Source organism: Anomaloglossus baeobatrachus, chromosome 2 (assembly GCF_048569485.1).
Source record: "Anomaloglossus baeobatrachus isolate aAnoBae1 chromosome 2, aAnoBae1.hap1, whole genome shotgun sequence".
Lineage (NCBI taxonomy): Eukaryota > Metazoa > Chordata > Amphibia > Anura > Aromobatidae > Anomaloglossus > Anomaloglossus baeobatrachus.
In genome coordinates this window covers 708806132-708828685 of record NC_134354.1, presented here as the reverse complement: position 1 = coordinate 708828685, position 22554 = coordinate 708806132, and positions in this window count along the sequence as shown.

The following is a 22554-nucleotide window of genomic DNA, read 5'->3' as shown; positions in this document are numbered from 1 at the left end:
GCAGGGGTGCGATCACAGCAGGTCCTGCAACTCAGCATCGGGTGATTGTGGGGTGCCGCTGTCTATAATGAAGTGTCCTGCAGTATCTTTATCTTTTTTAGCTGCATGGACACTTCATTATTGATCTGTGAATAGGGCTTATTTTCTGGGTGGGGCTTATATTTAAGGCTTGCTCCGAAAATGCTGAAAATCCCTGCTAGGGCTTATTTTTGGGGGAGGTCTTATTTTTGGAAAAACACAGTAATAAGATTCTCTGTAGACAGGAGAAGGAACTTTCTTCTATCTAATTTGAATATTGGAATGCTACCACTTTATGTGATATTTTTACTAGGATCTGGTACCATACCAGGTGGGCAGACTCCAGAGTGTTTTCACGTTCTGTATATTCTGTGCATTTAACACAGCAGAATTGCTTGCAGAAAATCTGACTTGCATAATGGTAGCAGCTTTTTTGACGAGATTTCCCAAAATCTAAAACATGCTGCTTTAAATTTATTTATTTTACTTATGTAGCACCATTAATTCCATAGCACTTTATTGATGGGATCATCCCTGTCCCCATTGTAGCTGTAAGATGGTGACCGACAAAATGTGGCCTGTATGTATCCCAGAGGTGGTTGTTCTCTGGGATGCTAACCTGGAATATCTATTCTGGTGATGGTAGTGCCACGAGCTTTGTTAAGGAGTTCAAGGGCCAGGTTTATAGATAGCTAGAGAAATGGGTGGGTGTGGCTATCCACGTACCTCTACCCATAGGTGTGCCTCATATGTTTTAGTGAGACTATTTGTGAGGGACATGGCAGTCAGTGTAAGGAGGGAGGCTGTTTGTGTGAAGTCTCTAGGAAGAATCCTCTGTGGGCAAAAAAGGGGATTTGTTTGTCCTAACCGGGATTGTTGATAGAGGTATTGAAGCCTCTCTGAACAGACCGCCTGGGAGAAAAGATGGTTTGCTTCGTGCTGACCGGGCTCAGTGTATTGAAGGGCTGCGATGCTCTGAAGTTACGAACTTGGAATACTATACAGGGTCAGTGATTGGCAGTTGATAAATCCACCAGGGTACTGGGGAAGGGTATCCGAACTTGTAGGGGTGAACCGTGGGACGAACAGACTTGAAACCCGTGTATGTTAGGTACTACTAGTGCGGTATATGTGATACGTAATAAACTTGTTTAATAAGTGTGTTCCTGTGTGCTACCTCTAAGACACAGTCAAGTGAGTGACCCCCCCAATAACGTGAAGTAAGTGAATTGTCACAGGGCTCACAATCTAAATTCCCTTTCAGTCTTTGGAGTGTGGGAGGAAACTGGAGAACCCAGAAGAAACCCTCATACAAACTTGCAGATGTTTTCCTTGATGGGATTTGAGCCCAGGACCTCAGCGTTGCAAAGCAACAGTGCTAACCACTGAAACATCGTGCTGCTCATGATGTCAGGTGAGGCTGCAGATACCACCATGGATTTTACAAAAGGTGAACAATTCAGAAACTCTGCTGCATTTCCTCAGTGAAATCCACATTGATTATTACCTCTGCAGACCATTGTGGACCTCCTGCAGTCGTGAACACAACCTATCCAAGATGCATTTCTTCTTTGAACACCCTCCAGCTTTAATACCAGCACAAACTCTGCAGTGATAAATGCCAACGTAGAAAAAGATGCAGATTTTCTGCAGAATTCAAAGGAAAAAAAGCACATTATTCAGACTTTTTTTTCTTGTTGCAGTATATGACACGTAACAGAACCCAGATGGTCCCCATAATACTCAAAAGGCCGCCTATGTCAGTTTAATTAGTTGCATCAGAAACGCAAAAGTAGTGTTTTTGACATGAATTCTGTTTGCCTATTCCTAGCACGGACCAGACAAAATTATAAAGAATAGGTGTGAACCCAGCCTAAAAACCATGTACATAGCTAGTCCCCTTCTCTGCTAAGCTGTATCCAGTCTAGGCGATGCTCTGTGAGTTGGGCTGTGTTCACATCTGCTGTAAATGTCCAGTAGGAGGATAAAGTGAAGTCTTTGCTGTTCCAGGAATACCTGAGAATCTTTGTTGGTCATAGAAGGCCGCCCACACAGTCTGATCAGATCTATTAGTAGTGCTAATAGAGGGAATAAGCACACGGACTGGTGTAATAACGCCTTCTACCAGTAAACTGATTTTCAACACAAAAAATTCACATGGCAACCAGTCGTAGCATGTGAACCTGGGTGAAAATGTCTACCATTTGCATTTTATTGTGTTACCACATGCTTGTGAATAAAAATGATGTAGATAATTGTATTGGCGCACACATTTTGATTAGAGATGAGAGGACCCGAGGTTAGGTGGTCGTACCAAACACAGACTTTCCAAAAAAAACAGAGATCGGGTTGGCAGATCAGTTGCTTTACATGTGCAAACCACTCACACGAGTATCACTGTGCTCCGGTACGCTGGATGCTTAGCCGCTTCCATTGTTTGAACGTCTCTCACTGGGAATAACAACAGCGTGATCGGATGTAGTGTGCACAAAAAAAATTAAACACCACCCACCCTCCATTGGAAGTGCTCAATTTATGGTTGGCTGCATGTGGCGAAGACCCGAACTGTCTTAGTGACTTCCATTGAGGTTCAGGTCAAGTCTGGGTCCCAAACCAAACTTTATCTAAAGTCCCGCTGAACCCGCCAAACCGAACTTCCACTGGTTTGCTCATCTCTAATCTTAATCATTAAATTCAGGTTTTTAATTCAGTCCCATTGCCACAAGTGTATGAAATCCAGTCTGTAGCCATCGCCATCTGCTTCCTGCTGTTTCCCCGAAAATAAGACCTACATCAAAAATAAACCCTAGTAGAATTTCTGGGGCTTTATTGAGTATGCTTAAAATATAAGCCCTACTCCAAAATAAGTCCTAGATGCGGTTCCGTAAGGAAGTGTCCATGCGGCTAAAAAAGTAAAAAAATACAGCAGGACTCTTCATCAAAGAAAGAACAGACACCCAAAAGAAAGCAGACACCCCAACAGAAAGAAACCCCCCTACCAACAAAAAAAATCACACTCAGCAGACCCCAAAGACTTATACGGGTTTCACACGAGACGATCTACCGTGCGATATGTCGTCAGGGTCACGGTTTTCGTGACGCACATCCGACATCGTTTACGACGTCGTCCCGTGTGACACCTACGAGCGACGCAGAACGTTCGCAAATCGTGTATCATTGACACGTCGCTCATTTTTAAAAAATTGTTTATTTTTCTTTGCGCCGGTTGTTCATCGTACCCGGGGCAGCACACATCACATGTGACACCCCGGGAACGATGAACACAGCTTACCTTTGTCCCGACGGCTATGCGGAAGGAAGGAGGTGGTCGGGATGTTTATGTCCCGCTCATCTCCGCCCCTCCGCTTCTATTGGCCGGCCGCTGTGTGATGTCGCTGTGACACCGAACGTCCCACCCCCTTCAGGAAGTGGATGTTCGCCGCCCACAACGACGTCGCTCAGCAGGTAAGTACGTGTGACGGTGGTTTAACGACTTTGTGCGCCATGGGCAACTAATTGCCTGTGATGCACAAACGACGGGGGCGGGTACGATCGGTCATGCGATCGCACGATAGATCGTATCGTGTGATGCCCATGTCGCGGGCGGAAGGGCCGCGCTCGCTACACTCAGTGGCTCGAGCGGTGGGCCGGACCCGGGGACTCAAGCAGCGCTCCTCGCCCGTGAGTGAAAAGGGGGGTGGTTTGTTTGTTAGGGGATAGTTCGTGGCGCCACCCACGGGTCGTGGTGATGATGGACACCACCGCTGCTAGTGACGGGGATCCCGGGAGCGATGGCGGGGAGCAGCTAGGATGTCGATTCCCCCTCCGTGGGTAGGGGTTGGTGATCCCGGGGCCCGATTGTGATATGGGGAGGCTGGATGGCCGGGGGTGCAGGGTTGCAGGGGCAGCGTGGCGCGGTGCCGGATGGCATCATTGTACTCACTCAGATACAAATGCACAAAGTCCTCAGTAAACCAAACGGCTGGATGGACGGGTCCTGCAGCCGGCTGCTGCGTCTGTGTTCTCCCCGGACAGGTGGTGGCGGCTGTCTTTCCCTGCACCCTGAAACTGGCTTGACTATGATGGTTTCCCAACGGTAGTCCACTCCCTGGTGTATATGCCCTAAGGAGCTCTCATTGCCTGCAGGCGCTGGCCCTTTGGATCTCTAGCCCTTGGTGGTGGCTCTCTATCTGGACGGGTTGGGCGGTTGCCTTCTGACGGGACTTGGTAGTTAGGGAACACAGGGGTCCCGGTCACACTCGGATTTGACCTTTGCCAGCGGGGGTCCGATGGCCCTGCCCTTTCGTGCTGATGCAGGTTCTGCTTCCCGGCTCGGTATCGGTGGGTCACCGCCCGTCTCCGGTCCTTCGGTTTCACCGACCTGCACCTACTCCTGCAGACTGCCACCACCGTCTGCCGACCTTGTTCTCCGTGCCCGGGCTCCTTCCCAGACACCGTCAGCTTCACCTCTCCTCTACTTCACTCCACTTCACTCCTGCCCACCCTGGGCTCCTCACTTCACTCCTCTCTCACTGCCACTCACTGACTGACTACTTCTCTTTTTCCCAACTCCAGGACTGTGAACTCCTCGGTGGGTAAGGCCAACCGCCTGGCTCCACCCCATCCTGGTGTGGACATCAGCCCCTGGAGGGGGGCAACAAGGATTTGAGTTTGACTGATGGACCTGTCTAGGGGAGGGGGTGTGGGCGGTGTCATGCCTGTGACTACCTGGCTAGTCCAGGGCATCACACCCGCATTACAGTTGGGACGTGGAAATGGCGGATGGGCTCTCACACAGAGATCTGCATCACTGTCGGGTCCCTTGCTGCTCCAGATGCAATGCACTGCAGCTCTCACCAACAGATCAGGTTCCAGTATTACTCTTACTATTACTGAGTGATACTGTTTCCAGTCACCAGGAGGAGACAACTGCTGTAGAAAGCAGGGGGACATAACAGTAATGCAGATTTGTATGTGAGAGCCCATTAATGCTAATTGTTTAAGGTCCGCTAAGTGCAATTCTTTTAGGGAGTGTCTGCTTTCTTTTGGGAGCAAGCTTAGCAGTACATAGAGAATAATCAATTTAAGCCGGTAATTTAAACCATTGTAAATATGGTATGTACCCAGCATTATAGGACTGGATCTGAATCATGAGAATAGCAAGTCAGATAAGAAAATGTGCATCTGAACCAGTAATAGTATTAACTCAAAATGTTTATATTCCAGAAGGTGATGATGTGGCGCCCTGGACAAGCCAGGGGCCACAGAGAACAACACACACACACACCCCCACCCCCAGCAGTTTCACAGCAGACATCCCCAGTGAAACTTGATTCCTTTCCTCGGGCTCGGACAGACACACCAGGTGGGCGGAGTCAGGAGATGGAGACGCCCACCCAGGAGTTTAGCTGGCCTGAGGCAGAAAACAAGCGGAGACAAGTCTAGGAGAGGAAGAGAGAGGAGGTCTGCAGAGAGGCAGACGCAGACTGGGGCCTAGGTTGGAGCCTAGGGCCCTCGTGCAGCAGAGAGTGAGGCAGACGGTAGTGGCCGTCTGCAGGGAGCCGGGCAGACAGTTGGTGGAACCGTAGGTAGCCGGGGCTGGGCGGTGGCCCACCGGTACTGAATCGGGGAGCCAGCTGGAAACCGGAGCGCAGGAGGAGCGTACGGAAGGTGCAGGAAAGGACTTACATTAACAACCTGGGGTCAGGGGAAAAACACCGCAGCCGCCTGTGGGACCCGTCCATCCAGCCGTTTGTTTCAGCAGAGACTCTGTGTGCATCATTGGGCTGAGTGAGTACCACCGTGCCGTGTGGCACAGCGCTGCCCCCGCGACACTGCACCTCACCAGGCCCCGCAACCCGCCTGCCATCATCAATCCCTACCCCATCACCGGGCCCCGGGACAAAAAAAACCCCTACCCACGGAGGGGAAACAACATCCTAGCTGCTCCACACCATCGCTCCCGGGATCCCATTCCAGAGCAGCGGTGGTGTCACAACCTCACCACAACCGTGGGTGGCGTCATGGACAATCTCCCTTACCTAATCCCCTTTTTACTGTGGAGCCTGGGATCACAGACTGGGTCACGCCACCGTGATACCCACAGAAGTGACCTCGTGGCCCGGATCTGAGTACCCCTTATCCACGGGCGACACAATGACATGATTATATTTGAATAAATGTTGATTTATTTATTTATTTTGTTCAAGAATAAATGGGGTTTGTTTTTCATGGGAAAATATAAGACATCCACCTAAAAATAAGACATAGCGCATCTTTGGGAGCAAAAAATAATATGAGACCCTGTCCTATTTTTGGGGAAACATGGTAATAATTGTGAAATAATGGCTTGTTCTAAAGAGCCCCCGGAACTCTGTAACAGGATGAGACTGTGGCAACAAGGCAGTTTGTTAAATTCCCCCCCCCAAATGTTCCACAACCAACTATGTCATATTATGGAAAAGTAGAATCGTTCAGGAACCACAGCAACTCGGCCACAAAGTGGTGTCTATGAAAATTTACAGTATGGGGTCACCAAGTCCTGAGACACATAGTGCATAAAAGTCACCAGCGCTCTGCTGACTCCATAACAACAGTATAAAAAAATGGGCATCGGTAGCTTCGTGGATGGGTTTCCATGTCAGAATACCTGCACACAAGTGTTACATCAACAAACACAATGCCAAGGATTGGATGGAGCAGAGAAAAGCTCATCATCACTGGACTTGAGCAGTAGAAACGTTTTCTGTGCAGTGACAGATCACACTTCTCTGTCTGGTAGTTTGATGAATGAATCTGGGTTTGGTGAATGTCATGACGTTACCTACCTGACTGCATTATGCCAACTGTAATCTTTGATGGAGGAGGGATAATGCTTTGGAGTTGTTTTACAAGGAGTGACCTAGGCCTGTTATTTTCATTGAAGGGAAATCTTAATGTTCCGGACGTGTGCCGCCCCAGCAGAGGTCGAACCGCTCGGATCCGGGGGTGCTACTTGTGGCTCGAGGGTCTCTGGACCTGGGGGCTCGGGGTCACTCCGAAACATAATGGGGGGTTATTTACAGGGGAGTTAGATAGTTTGTGATGCCACCCGTGGTGTGCGGTAATAGGGAGTACCGCCGCTGCCGTTGGGAGTACCCGGGGTGATGGAGTGGGGCAGCCAGATGACAGATCATCACATTACCTCCACCATGCTTGACAGATGGTGTCAGGCACTCTTCCAACATCTTCAATTGTTCTGCGTCTCACAAATGTTCTTCTGTGTGATCCAAACACCTCAAACTTCGATTCGTCTGTCCATAACACTTTTTTCCAATCTTCCTCTGTCCAATGTCTGTGTTCTTTCGCCCATATTAATCTTTTCCTTTTATTAGCCAGTCTCAGATATGGCTTTTTTCATTGCCACTCTGCCCTGAAGGGCAGCATCCCAGAGTCACCTCTTCACTGTAGACATTGACCCTGGTGTTTTGTGGGTACTATTTAATGAGCTGCCAGTTGAGGACCTGTGAGGTGTCGATTTCTCAAACTAGAGACTCTAATGTACTTGTCTTGTTGCTCAGTTCTGCAGCGGGGCCTCCCACTTCTCTGTCTACTCTGGTTAGAGCCTGTTTGTGCTCTCCTCTGAAGGGAGTAGTACACACCGTTATTGGAAGTCTTTTTGGCAATTTCTCTCATGGAATATCCTTCATTTCTAAGAACAAGAATAGACTGTTGAGTTTCACATGAAAGTTCTTTTTTTTCTGGCCATTTTGAGAGTTTAATAGAACCAACAAATGTAATGCTCCAAATTCTCAGCTAGCTCAAAGGAAGGTCAGTTTTATAGCTTCTCTAATCAGCAAAACTGTTGTCAGCTGTGCTAACATACTTGCACAAGGGTTTTCAAGAGATTTCTAAACATGCATTAGCCTTCTAACACAGTTAGCAAACACAATGTACCATTAGAACACTGGAGTGGTGGTTGTTGGAAATGGGCCTCTATACACCTATGTAGATATTGTATTAATAACCAAATGTTTGCAGCTAGAATAGTTATTTACCACATTAACAATGTATAGAGTGTATTTCTGTTTAATTTAATGTTAGCTTCATTGAATTATTGCTTATTTTATCGGTCTGTGAGTGGGTAACCCTTAATGACAAGCAAAGATTTTAATTTATTCTTGGAACTGCAATGAGGACTCATAGTTCTTTGTTCCCCATGGGTACTGGTAGAGCATAACTTGAGCATTAGTACTGTTTGGGATTGATGGAAAATGACGGTCTCTGCACGTGGTGCATGCTGCTTCTTTGGTTGAACTGCAGAAAACTACAATTACCAAGGTGCCATGCAAATCTGGGGGAGGAGGGGCAGCAGAAAAAATTAAAATGGATCGTGGAACATGGGGAAGAAGAAGGAAGGCAGTGTTTGTGTAGCGCCCCTGAATACAGCAGGATGCTACAGGGAACTGCATCCTTTTCCCCAGGGTGCAGGACCTACCCCTCATGGTTCCAAGTTCCCAGAAGCCGGTGTCACCTCCATCAGCACCAAAAATGCCAACCAACACCTCACATCATGACCTGTCAGACACACCAGTGGGTTGGTCTAGCTGGAACAGGGCCACCCACCTAGGGGTCAGGCAGACTGGTGGGAGGAATGAAGTGAGTCTAGTGAGAGCCCTCAAAGAGAGAGGAGCTGCGGAGTGTTAGCTCACGGGGAGCTAGAAGGACCGAGGTTGGGTCGCAGACAGTGGTCCGGGACCAGAGGAGTCGTGAACGGGTTCAGGGACTTCGGTCTGGGGTGCAACAGACGCAGTCTAGGAGGGACTGCAGGCACCAAAGAGGGACTCACAGAGCTGACCGGTACCAAGCACGACGGGGTACAGGACCCTAGGTTAGGAGCCGATTAAACGTCCTGGCAATTAACCTGCAGAGGAAGGGGACCTTCAGGGAATTTCCCAGAGCTCAGAGACTGAGGGCAATAGCACAACGCAGGGGACAGTGTTTTCCAAACAAAACAACCCACTGAAGTTCCAAGTGCCAGCCGTTAGGAGCAAGACTTCACTTAAAAGCTGAAGAACGGGACCTTACAGCTTCAAGCTATAGAGACCCACACTGACACAAAACTGTGCACGGAGCCAGGCTCCGGATTACTCAGTGACACCGGTGGGACTGGGTACTTGGACGGGCTCCCTGCAGTGGCAGCGGCACTCAGAGACTTTGGTTTACCCACAGTGTGTGTGTCTACTTTATAAACCTCATCCAGCACCACGACTACCCACAGTGAGTACCCTGGTCCCCTGCACCCTGCTCTCCCAAATAACTACCAACACCCTGAGTCCGGGGCCTTTCCTACCTGTGGAGGGACTGACACCTTGCTACTACACACCATCTTCCCCGGTACTCCCTCCAGCAGCGGCGGTACTCCCATTACCGCAACCCGCAGGTGGCATCACAAACCTTTCCCCTGTAAACAACCCCCCTTTTTCAGATCAAAGTGTCCGCCAAGCCAGGTCCGGACCCCCTCGAGCCACGATCCCAGATCCGAGCAGCCCGACTAATACCGGGGCGGTACATTTGTACTGTGGGCTGTGAGGAGGTTCAGCCATCTTGCAGGGGTAAAGCTGCGACTCCGTCTGACCAGAGACCGAGTTCTGAAGCTACAGGACATACTGTTGATAGGAACCGCCATCCTTTGGGTTTCCCACTCAGAAGAAGGATTTTAGCTGACATTCCCATCCTCTCCAAGCCATTGGATCTGGAAGCTCCAGTGTGGGATAGTCTGATAGAACAGACCTGCTGCAGATGGAAGTGAATAGGGCATTGCTGGGACTTATAGTTCTACTACTTGAAAAGTGTACTGAAGTTATTCATAAGGGAGTGAACCTGGGAGTTGTAGTTCTACAGTCTGAGAAGTGTGCTGAAGCAAATTGCAAGGCCGTGCAAAAGAGGATGACTCGCCCACCCCAGGGCTATGGGCCACCCATAGTCCAGTGGCCCAATTGTCCATTTACTTAATCACCTAAGACAAAAAGCATTTTATACAAGACATTTTAAATAACTATATACATTCTAATAGGTACCTTTTCTTTTTACTCTCTATACCTTGGAGGGGGCTGTCCCCGAGTGCTACGTTGGGACCTGCGTAGCTCTGGCGTTTGTCCCTGACTGCTTGGAGTGTCTGCTACCTCAGCACTACGGGTAGGCCTATCCCTGATAGGTATGCGTGATGATGGCCTACGTGGTCTGAGAGTCACCAAGGGTACGACAGGTTCACCACTGACAGGGGGTTGATTCTCCTGTTCCACTGCTGGCGTGTCATCTTGTGTTGGGGCGGACAGTTCCTTAGATGGATCTGGAACCTCTTCTGTCTCTGGCTTGACCAACTGCGGGAACGTCAAGACTGGTACCACTATGGCATTATTTATTCGGGTCCAAGTTTTGGGGAATTTGCCAAGGATTGTTTGTATCATCTCTTCCTCTTTTTCTTGAATTTCTGCCACTTCTTTTTGGATTTTGCACCGCTCACGGCACGCTTTCAGGCGGTCTCTGGAAACTGTTTGATAGGTCTTGCCTTCATCCTTGCTTATGAGGCATACCTTACTATTGTCAAAATTGGAGGGAATAATGGTGTAGGGTTCATTCTCCCACTGATCATCTAATTTATGCGCCCTCCGCTTTTTCTTAAGGACCTGTTCTCCAGGTGCTAAGGGAGTTGCTGGGGCCGTTTGATTGTAATGCTGTTCTTGTCTCGTTCTTGCTTGGGACAGGTTCTTTTCTACGCATTCCTGAACTGTGCGGTACTGCTGTTGTCGCTCTGTATCCCAATCTTCTATCTCTTGAACTGCTTCAGGTGACACAGTTCCCATCTCCAAGTCTACAGGTAACTTGCCAGGTCTTGCTCGCATCAGGTAAGCAGGGCTGCAGTTGGTCGAATTTACTGGGATATGGTTACACAGGTCTACCATATCTGGTAACTTCTCTGGCCATTGGTTTCTTTCTTCCAGCGGTAGAGTCTTGAGCATATCAATAACCACATGGTTCATCTTCTCGCACAATCTATTGGTTTGGGGGTGGTACGGTGTTGTTCTGATTTTCTTACAACCGTACATGTTACAGAACTCTTGGAACACTTCTGCCTCGAATGCAGGACCTTGATCAGTCAGTACCCTTTCATGGTAACCGTGAGGTCGACAAAAGTATGCCTGAAATGCTCTAGCTGCTGTTCTGGCTGTCTGGTCTTTCACAGGCACTACTACCAGGAAACAAGAGTAATGGTCCACAATGGTGAGGGCGTAAACATAGCCTGACCGGCTCGGTGTTAACTTCACGTGGTCCAGGGCCACCAACTCCAGGGGCTGCTTCGTGACAATTGGCTGTAGGGGAGACCTCTGGCTGGTACCATCTTTCCGCCTCAGGTTACACGGACCACAGTCTCGGCACCACTTCTCGACTGTCTTTCTCATGTGTACCCAGTAGAACCGAGCACGGAGTAGGGTCTCCAACTTCTTCCACCCGAAGTGTCCTGCTTTATCATGGTAAGCTGCTAGGACCATTGGAGCATCCCTCTGTGGGACCACTATCTGCCAGACGAGTTCATTCATTCGCCAGTTGACATATCTGTTGCATAACTTGCCTTGGTAGGTGAACAGTCGTCCCCTCTCCTTCCACAGCTGCTGGGCTTCTTCTGGAGCATCTGGGCCAAGATGGGTCTCAGCTTGTGCTAGCTTTTCTTTGACCAATCGCACGGCCGGGTCACCGTTCTGTGTCTCTTCCCAATTATGGTGGAGTAATGGGTTAACCGAGACCTCATGCTGGCTCGAGCGCTTCTCTCCTACAGCATGCTCACACTGGGAAACACCTTGGTGATGGAAAGCCGGTAACTCTATCATCCAGGTCTTCTCCAGACTCGGGTAAGTGAGGCATTCTGGACAGCGCATCAGCATTGTTATTCTTCTTGCCAGCCCGGTACTTGATGGTAAAGTCAAAGTTAGACAGCCGGGCCATCCATCGCTGCTCCAATGCACCTAGCTTGGCTGTTGCCAGATGTGTCAACGGATTGTTGTCCGTGAAGATGGTGAACTTGGCCGACGCCAGATAGTGCTTGAAGCGTTCAGTCACTGCCCAAACAATAGCGAGGAACTCCAGCTTGAAGGAACTGTAGTTTTCTGGATTCCTTTCTGTGGGACGAAGCTTCCTACTGGCGTAAGCTATCACCTTCTCTCTGCCTCCCTGCACCTGGGACAGAACTGCTCCCAGTCTCACGTTGCTGGCGTCTGTGTACAGTACAAATGGCTGGCTGTAGTCAGGGTAGGCCAGAATTTCTTCTCCCGTGAGAGCCCCTTTCAGCCGGACAAAAGATGTTTCTATTTGGCTGTTCCATTCAAATGGAGGGCTTTGCTTCTTAGCCTTCTTTGGCTGGCCCACCAGGAGATCTTGAAGAGGCGCTGCTATCTTGGTGAAACCATCAATGAACCTTCGGTAGTAGCCCACCAGCCCAAGGAACTGCCGCACCTCCTTTACCGTGGTGGGTCTTGGCCAGTCCTTGATTACGGTGACTTTCTCCGGATCAGGTGCCACACCTTCTGCGCTGACCACATGACCCAGGTACTGTACCTTTGGCTTCAAGAGGTGACATTTGGACGGCTTTATCTTCAGGCCATACTCCGAGAAGGACTCAAACACTTCTGCTAAGTGCCTCAGGTGGTCTTCATAAGTCTTGGAGTAGACTATAACGTCATCCAGGTACAACAGCACGGTTTCAAAGTTGTGGTGGCCCAAGCAGCACTTCATCAACCTTTGGAATGTCCCTGGGGTGTTGCAGAGCCCGAATGGCATACAGTTGAACTCGCAGAGGCCCATTGGTGTCATGAATGCAGTCTTCTCCTTGTCCGCCTCTGCCACGGGAACCTGCCAATACCCACTGGTGAGATCCAAGGTGGAGAAATAGTTAGCTGACTTTAAGGCTGTTAGTGACTCCTCTATTCTGGGTAGTGGATAAGCATCTTTATGTGTAATGCGGTTAATTTGTCTGTAATCTACGCACATTCTCATTGTATCATCTTTTTTCTTTACGAGCACTAGTGGAGCTGCCCAGGGGCTACAACTATCTCTGATAACCCCAGCGTCCTTCATTTCCCGTAACATTTCTTTGGCACACTGATACTGTGCTGGGGGTACAGGGTGGTATCGCTCTATAATGGGATGATGGTCACCAGTGGGGATTTGATGTTTGACCCCTTTTACCTGCCCAAAATCTAGGGGGTGTTTGCTGAAGACCCGCTCGTATTCCTGTACCACCCGATAGACCCCATGCTTTTGGTGTGAGGGGGTGGAGTCGGTGCCCACATGCAATTTTTGGCACCAGTCCTCCAGCTGTCCCTTGGAGCCATTGTCTTCCGCCTGGTCGGACGGGATCAAGGGTTCCACTGCTTTGATGGTATTGTGACAGTGTATAGTTTTGCTACCGTGGCGTACCGGGGCAATTTGGCTTCCTCCACCCCAGAATTCAGGATGCGGACGGGCACTCTTCCCTTGCGGACGTCTGCTACCCCTCTGGCTATCAGGACTCCAGGCCTACTTTCTGAATACACAGGTTCTACCAGGGCCTGGTAATCTTGACCCTTGAGGCCTATTGCTGCCCGACACCATATCAACATTTCACTTTTTGGGGGTATTGCAATGGGGAGAGGGTCACTTACCCTTACACTGCCAATTTCTCCTCCGGCCAGCTCTACCTGCTGCCTCCTCATCAGGGCTCTGATCTCCCTCTGTAGGGCACGCTGCTGCCCGGAGCTGGCACCTTCAGACGCCTGCTGCAACAAAATTATCACTTCGGCAAGACAATTTTCCATCACATTTGTACCAATGGTTAGCAGTGGGTTAGATTCTTTGCGATCAATATCTACAATTATCATCCCCTGACATGGCAATTCTACCCGCCCCACTTTAATGGTTACTTCCTTATACCCAATTTGAGGCAAGGGCTGACCATTACTGGCCACAATTGTTAAATCATCATCTGGGCCATGGTCAATGTCTGAATCAGCCCAATATCTTTTGTACAGTTTATAAGGGATGGTTGTTACCTGGGACCCCGTATCCAGGAGGGCATTCAAAGGGATCCCATCCAGCACAATAGGAAGGACCGGTCGTCCTCCCACATACTTGCTGCGGCTGGGGTTTGAGCCGGGCTTCCTTACACCTGGGGGTTGGCTCCTGGCCCCAGGCTCGGCCCATTTAAAGGACAGTGTCTTGCAATGTGGCCCGCCTGGCTGCAGCGGCGGCAGATCGGTTGTCCAGTTGAATCATACCGGTCTGTGTCTTTTCCTCGGGTCGGCGGTATCCTCCTCTGTCGCATCCATGGGACGTCATCTGGGCTGGAGGCCAACTCGATTCTTGCAGGCGATGGGGTCACTTGTAGAGACTGCACGGTCTTGGCAAGGGCAGCTACAGTCTTGGTCAGCTCCTGGACCTGCTGTCTGAGCTCTGCAGCGGGATCCTTATCCAGGGACTGCGCCTCAGCCCCTGCAGCGGCTCGTGTTGCAGGCACCACCCCTGGGTACGTGATAGTAAGAGGCCGGAGGGGTACTGGGTCATTCGGTGTAGATTCTCTCAGTACCCGGATGGCCTGGTCCTTAAACTTTGCAAAGTCCAGAGCAGGGTTCTGCAGGACCATGATACGCAGCTGGGTCCTGTGGGCGTCTGACAGGAGCCCCTCTATGAACTGCTCAGTTAGGAGTTTGTCTTCTTCACGTACACTCTCTGGGTCCACCTGTTTAATTGCTTACAGGGCCTCCTGCAGGTTTAAGGCATAGTCCCTTATGCTGTCTGTGGCCCGTTGTTTGCACCCAAAGAATCTCATCTTTATTTCTGCTGCGGTGCGGGTGTCAAAAGTACTCTTTAACTTGGCCAGTATCTGGGTCACTGTCCTTTTATCTGTATCAGGCCAGGACTTCACTTCACGCTGGGCCGCGCCGGCTAGCTGCCCCATTAATATGCCCACCTTCTGGCTCTCAGTCAGTGGATACACTATGAACAAGCCGTGCAGCCTTTCTCTGAAGTCGCTCAGGGTATGTGACTCCCCGGAGTACTGCGGCAGCCATTCTGCTCCCGGGATGTACGGCATTGTGATCGACATTACCGGCGCTACAGCGGGGGCTGGGGCGACGGCGACTGGGATCGGCCGGTGCTGCTGCGTCTTGAGCTACCACAGCCACCTGCTCTCCCTCTGTGTCGGACATCTTCCTCCCCCTTAGTGAACCTCACCAGGCTCCATTCACTTTTCAAAATCTCTTCCGGGTAGCGCGGGGTTAACGACCCTCCGCTCTGATGGCGTGCTCCCTTCGCGCTCTTTTTCGGGCACGCCCCCCTTCTTCCTGCGCTCAGCGAGGCTAATGGCGGCGGCAGTTTTCAAACAGCAACACAGTCTTTTAGGCACAGTTACTGCAGGCGCACAGTACCCGGTGGAACCGGGCACGAAATCCTGTTCGCAGCACCAAAAGTTGACTCGCCCACCCCAGGGCTATGGGACACCCGGTGCCGGGCCGGACTAGTCCGGGGGTCGCAGTGATGGCGGGGCCCGACTCCGTGGCCCTGGTGGGTGTCAGTTAAATATGGCTGGTGACTTGGGGTTTGTGTTCGTGACGCCACCTGTGATATGCGGCTATTAAGCCGCCGCTGCTGTGTAAGGCCTCCGGGGTGATGATATGGCAGCAATGGTGGTACTGCTCCCCACAGGTGGAGCGGTGCCCCGGGGACACTGTTGGTGCTCGTGAGAGTCTATGGTGTTGTGTGGAAAACACGGTGCAGGGCCGACAGGCAATGAAAGAAACAGGCACAAACAATAGTCTCTTTACCTTCTCCTCTTTTACTGGGCAACAGGGTAGTCCAGGGAGACCGTCACAGGTGGTAAAGATGATCCGGCCAGCCTGGAAGTAACTGAGCTGTCGTTTTGGCCAGATGAGTATGAGGCCTACTCCTGTTGTTTTCCTTGCTGTGATAGGACCCTGCTCTCTGGATTTAGCTCTCCTGCCCTTCGGATTCGGCTACCAGGGAGTATTTTAGGCCACAGACTCCGATGTCCGAGTCTCTTCTTTGCCTCTCTGCTCCTCCTGCCTCACTGGGCCAAGCTGCTCCAGCTCCAGGCCCCAGTTCCACAGGACAGCACTACTCTGCGTCTGCTTGCTATCACTTCTCTCTACAGACTGACTACTAACTCCTCCCTCAGGCCAGACTTAAGGAATGCTCCCTGGAACTCCAGGTTCAGAGCTCCCCCTGCTGGTCTGAGGGAGAACTGCGTTGGATATTACACTTACTGGCCAATAGACCTCCCAATTACCTCCAGGCTCAGCATTAACCCTTTGGAGGGGCAATGCTGTTGTGGCGACCAGGTCCTGGGGCGCCACAAGGACTTTTGATTGCTCTAATTAGGCGTTTGCATACGACCAGCCCTGGGGGAATACTGCCTTCATTACCTTAAGCGAACCAACATTCGCGGCAACTGGGGCCCCATTTTGGGACTGTGTCATTTGCAAGGCTGCAGCTTAGTAGATAAATTGTAATTAGTCAGCAGAGTGGGTGTTGTAGGTTAAAGAGGAAGCATTAATTTGCAATAGACCTGAAGGTTAGGGGTAATGGCATTACCCCTAACCTTCAGGTCTTTTGGAAATTCCCATTGTTGAATATTGCAAACATTACCTGTTGTTCACTGTTACTTGCTAATTCTGGTTCTCATCCTACTGCAAATAAACCTGTTAAGATTTCTAACCTCAGTTATTGTGAGTGTGTACGGGGCGTGGGCAGGGGTTACCCGAGTAGATCCCTAGCAGAAGACAAAGAAACTTCTGCATTCCTCTAAAGCAGAGGTCTCAAACACGCGGCCCCTCAGGCTGTTTCGTGCGGCCCCCGGGCCCGTGCCCCTGTTGACTATCGCGGCCGGTGCAGGGGCCGCCCGCAGCCACTGTCTGCACTTTTTGTTAGATGATAGTTTTGCCGGCGCTCCGCGCTCAGAGTCCAGCGCTCTGTGCACAATTATTCGTCTAATGGAAACTGCCTGACCTCAGCTGCTTACCTCTGATTGGTGGACGGCTACATTTGCATTGGAAACGTTGTGCACAGAGAGCTTGACTCTGGGCGCGCAGCACCAGCAAAACAATCATCTGACATATATCGCTGACAGGGGCTGCGGCCCCTGCACCGGCCGCTATAGTCACCGGGTGCACGGGCCTGCAGACAGCAAGAAGCAGAGATGAGGCAGCCGAGGGAGCGCGGGACAGGTGAGAAGAATGTTTTTTTTTTTTTGTTTGTGTTTATGTGAAGGACGGCACATTAACCCCTTAGCGACCTATGACATACTGGGTATGTCATGGCTCCCTGGTACTTAATGGTGAATGGTACTTCATGGTGAAATCGCGGCCCCGGAGCCCTGGTGGCTGCAATCGCTTTGCAAATACCTTAGATTCGGGAAGGAGGGGACCTCTGCCTGACCTCAGGAGGGGTGGTGTCTCATCTCCGGACCTATGGAGGCCGTGATTGGCTGACGAACGCCGCTCAGTCAATCACAGCCACTGTAATGTTTTAGCCATTGAAAATGGCTGACTGAAAACATTGAAATCCAGTCATGATCAGTGCAGCTGTAGCACTGATCATTGGCTGGAGCGGGGTGACCTCTGCTTCACCCGCCCCCAGCTCTGATTGGAGAGACCGGCCTTGTGACCAATCTCTCCAATCACCGTGGATCTGGGGCTGGAGACCGCTCCCCTCAGTTTCACTCCGGCGTCTGTGGAAGCTGAGGAGATTGATCGGTAAGTTATAGCGCCACTGTCCGCGCCCAACCCCCCCTGTTCAGCTGCCGCGGCAGTCACTGCATCTGAGCCGCCGCTGCCCCCTTTCAGCCTCCGCCACATTACTATAGGATGGGGACAAGGCTGGGCACATTATTATAGGATGGTAACAAGGCTGGGGACATTTCTATAGGATGGGGACAAGGCTGGGGACATTACTATAGGATGGGGACAAGGCTGGGGACATTACTATAGTATGGGGACAAGGCTGGGGACATTACTATAGGATGGGGACAAGGCTGGGGACATTACTATAGAATGGGGACAAGGCTGGGGACATTACTATAGAACGGGGACAAGGTGGGCACATTACTATAGGATGGGGACAAGGTGAGCACGTTACTATAGAATGGGGACATTACTATAGGATGGGGACATTACTATAGGTTGGGGACAAGGTGGGCACATTACTATAGGATAGGGACATTACTATAGGATGGGGACAAGGTGGGCACATTACCATAGCATGGGGACAAGGTGGGCACATTACTATAGGATGGGGACTAGGATGGGGAACATTACTATAGGATGGGGACAAGGATGAGCACATTAATGTAGGATGGGGACTAGGATGGGGCACAGTACTACAAGGGGACAAGGATGGGCACATTACAACAAGATGGGGAACATTACTAAAAGATGTTGGCCAAAATTTCTATATAGTGTTAATTGTAAGAGTATTAGTTACAAGAAAGGGATAAAATGTAAAAAAAAAAAACCCTCAAAATTAGGCATGACCTTTTTTTTACCATCAAAATTGTTTTTTTATATTTAAACAAAGAATGTGCACATTTGTTATAATAAACAAGTGAAAAATGTTCAAAATCAGTGATCCAAAGGTGTGTAAAAAAAAATAAAATATATATATGGTAACAATAAAAATGTCACTTTGTCCTGCAAAGAATGCGGCCCCCCAAATTATTTTTTTCCTCTGTGCGGCCCATACACCCAGCCGAGTTTGAGACCCCTGCTCTAGAGCTCCTAGCAAGATTCGGGTGGAGGCACTGCATCGTATCTAGGTGAGAACTACCGATCACCTTGCTCTGCCAGCGGATTAAAGGGCTGTTTCATGTGTAAAGACACTAAAACCTTTTGGGGATAGATCCATCGTCCTGTCTCAGGGGCAATTCCTAATGAAGCTATGTGAACACTAATAACCATTCACACATTTTTCACCTCTTCATCATATTCTTAGATCGGTGGAAACAATTTAGACTAACATCTGTGGATTGCTTGGAGCATATTTTCCTTCTCTGTATAAGGTATTCTGCCGGGTACATTTGATTGGGATTTTCACCAAGAATCACTGGGAGGTTCAGTATGTCACTACTGCAGCAACATATTATTTTAGGGTCAGAGACTTAGAACTGATTAGCTGCACTTTTCTCCCTCCTGAAAGACATCCAAGAATCTTTCTTGATCACCAGCCAGCATTTCTGAAATACATGGAAGGCTCACAAAAGTATCAGAGCTCCTCATTATTAAAAAGGATGATCTCTGTGCAGGCAAGTTCATTTCAAAGGCTCACTGTCTCAGTTCTCCAGGCTAAATCCAGGCCTATATATTCAAGGTCGTCAAAAATAAGAGGTTTTGGAGCTACATTGTTCAGCCCACGAAAAGTGTAAAACTTTAAAACTGGAGTTGGTATTGCAGTGATACATAAATGTTCTCAGGTGTAACCTACATGACAAGTGAACTTTCTTTTTTTTTTAGCTAGTAACTTGTGAAGTCTAGTCATTAAAGGGAACCTGTCACCAGATTTGGTGACTATAAGCTGCGGCCACCACCAGTGAGCTCTTATATACAGCTTTCCAGAATACTGTATATAAGAGCCCAGGCCATGCTGTATAACGTAAAAAACACTTTTATAATACTCACCTAGGGAACGGTCCAATCCAATGGGTGTCGCCTCCTCTCTGCGGCGATCGCCGTCCTCCTTCTACCCAGCCCAGTGTGGATGACACATCTACGTCATCCACACAGGCCGACATTGCGGTCCTGCGCAGGCGCACTTTGATCTGCTCTGCTGTGGGCAAATTAAAGTACTGTAATGCACATGCACGAGGAAAGGTTAAAGACTGCCTGCACAGGCGCAGTACAATACTTTGATCTGCCTTCAGCAGTGCAGATCAAAGTGCGCCTGCACAGGACCTCAATGCCAGCTTTGGACACATCTTCTCATTCAAAGAGTTTTCTTTATTTTCATGACTCTGAAAATTGTAGATTCACATTGAAGGCATCAAAACTATGAATTAACACATGTGGAATGACATACTTAACAAAAAATTGTGAAACAACTGAAAATATGTCTTATATTCTAGGTTCTTCAAAGTAGCTACCTTTTGCTTTGATTACTGCTTTGCACACTCTTGGCATTCCTGGACCGCCCCAGGAAAGGAAGACCAAGAGTCACCTCTGCTGCGGAGGATACGTTTATCCGAGTTCCCAGCCTCAGAAATCTCAGGTTAACAGCAGCTCTTATTAGAGACCAGGTCAATGCCACACAGAGTTCTAGCAGCAGACACATCTCAAGAACAACTGTTAAGAGGAGACTTTGTACAGCAGGCCTTCATGGTAAAATAGCTGCTAGGAAACCACTGCTAAGGACAGGCAACAAGCAGAAGAGACTTGTTTGGGCTAAAGAACACAAGGAATGGACATTAGACCAATGGAAATCTGTGTTTTGGTCTGATGAGTCCAAATTTGAGATCTTTGGATCCAACCACCGTGTCTTTGTGCAACGCAGAAAAGGTGAACGGATGGACTCTACATGGCTGGTTCCCACCGTGAAGCATGGAGGAGGAGGTGTGATGGTGTGGGGGTGCTTTGCTGGTGACACTGTTGGGGATTTATTCAAAATTGAAGGCATACTGAACTAGCACGGCTACCACAGTATCTTGCAGCGGCATGCTATTCCATCCGGTTTGCGTTTAGTTGGACCATCATTTATTTTTCAACAGGACAATGACCCAAAACATACCTCCAGGCTGTGTAAGGGCTATTTGACTAAGATGGAGAGTGATGGGGTGCTACGCCAGATGACCTGGCCTCCACAGTCACCAGACCTGAACCCAATCGAGATGGTTTGCGGTGAGCTGGACTGCAGAGTGAGGGCAAAAGGACCAACAAGTGCTAAGCATCTCTGGGAACTCCTTCAAGACTGTTGGAAGACCATTTCCGGTGACTACCTCTTGAAGCTCATCAAGAGAATGCCAAGAGTGTGTAAAGTAGTAATGAAAGCAAAAGGTGGCTACTTTGAAGAACCTAGAATATAAGACATATTTTCAGTTGTTTCACACTTTTTTGTTAAATATTTAATTCCATATGTGTTAATTCATAGTTTTGATGCTTTCAATGTGAATCTACAATTTTTAGAGTCATGAAAATAAAGAAAACTCTTTGAATGAGAAGGTGTGTCCAAACTTTTGGTCTGTACTGTATGTGTGTAATGACATACAGTACAGTCTTGAATACATCATACGCATTTTGTAATATCATTCCTTAATCATATATCTATGATTAAGGAATGATATTTTGAAATGCATAAGATTTATTGAAGATCTCACTGCATGACATTTGTGCATATTTATTTCCAATAACGTATTGAACCAAAGAAAACAAAGTGCCGACTTTCTTCTGCTGATATACCTCGTTGCTTGTCAAGCACCCAAGATGGAAGTGATGCGGGTGTGGTGAGCTGTCCTTTTCTGTGTTAGGATTTGGAATTCACTTCAACTTTTTGGGATTCATATTACAGCCAGGAAAAACAGAAGAAATACACAGGCTTATGATTTCTAACAATCTCCAGGGGATCCTTGGAATGTTTGTATATTTATGCACTTCATGAATACAGTATGTGTTCCATACATAAATGTAGGCGTTTCACACATGATAGCAAATAGCAGAATTAATAGTTGCATGATAAGTAAAAAATAAAAAAAACACTGTGTCCAACCAACTTACTCACACCCCTTAGGGCTACTTTGCACACTACGACATCGCAGCTGCGAAGTCGGTGGGGTCAAATCAAAAGTGACGCACATCCGGCGTCGCTGTCAATGTCATAGTGTGTAAATCCTTTTACATACGATTAACGAGCGCAAAAGCGTCGTTATCGTATGATCGGTGTAGGGTCCGACATTTCCATAATTTAGCAGCGACGGTACGATGTTGTTCCTCGTTCCAGCAGGCAGCACACATCGCTGTGTGTGAAGCCGTAGGAGCGAGGAACATCTCCTTACCTGCGTCCCGGCTGCAATGCGGAAGGAAGGAGGTGGGCGGGATGTTTATGTCCCGCTCATCTCCGCCCCTCTGCTCCTATTGGCCGCCTGCCATGTGACGTCGCTGTGACGCCGCACGACCCGACCCTTAGGAAGGAGGCGGGTCGCAGGGCAGGTAAGTGCGTGTGAAGCTGCCGTAGCGATAATGTTCGCTATGGCAGCAATCACAAGATATCTCTGCAGCGACGGGGGCAGGGACTATCGCACTCGGCATCGCGATGTCATAGTGTGCAAAGTACTCCTTAGTCTCAAGACAAGAGTTATGACATCCTATGAAATTTAGCAGGCTGGAAGAAAAACTCATTCCTTAGGGGTACTTTGCATGCTGCGACATCGCTAGCCGATTGTAGCGATGCCAAGCGCGATAGTCCCCGTCCCCGTTGCAGATGCGATATCTTGTGATAGCTGCCGTAGCGAACATTATCGCTACGGCAGCT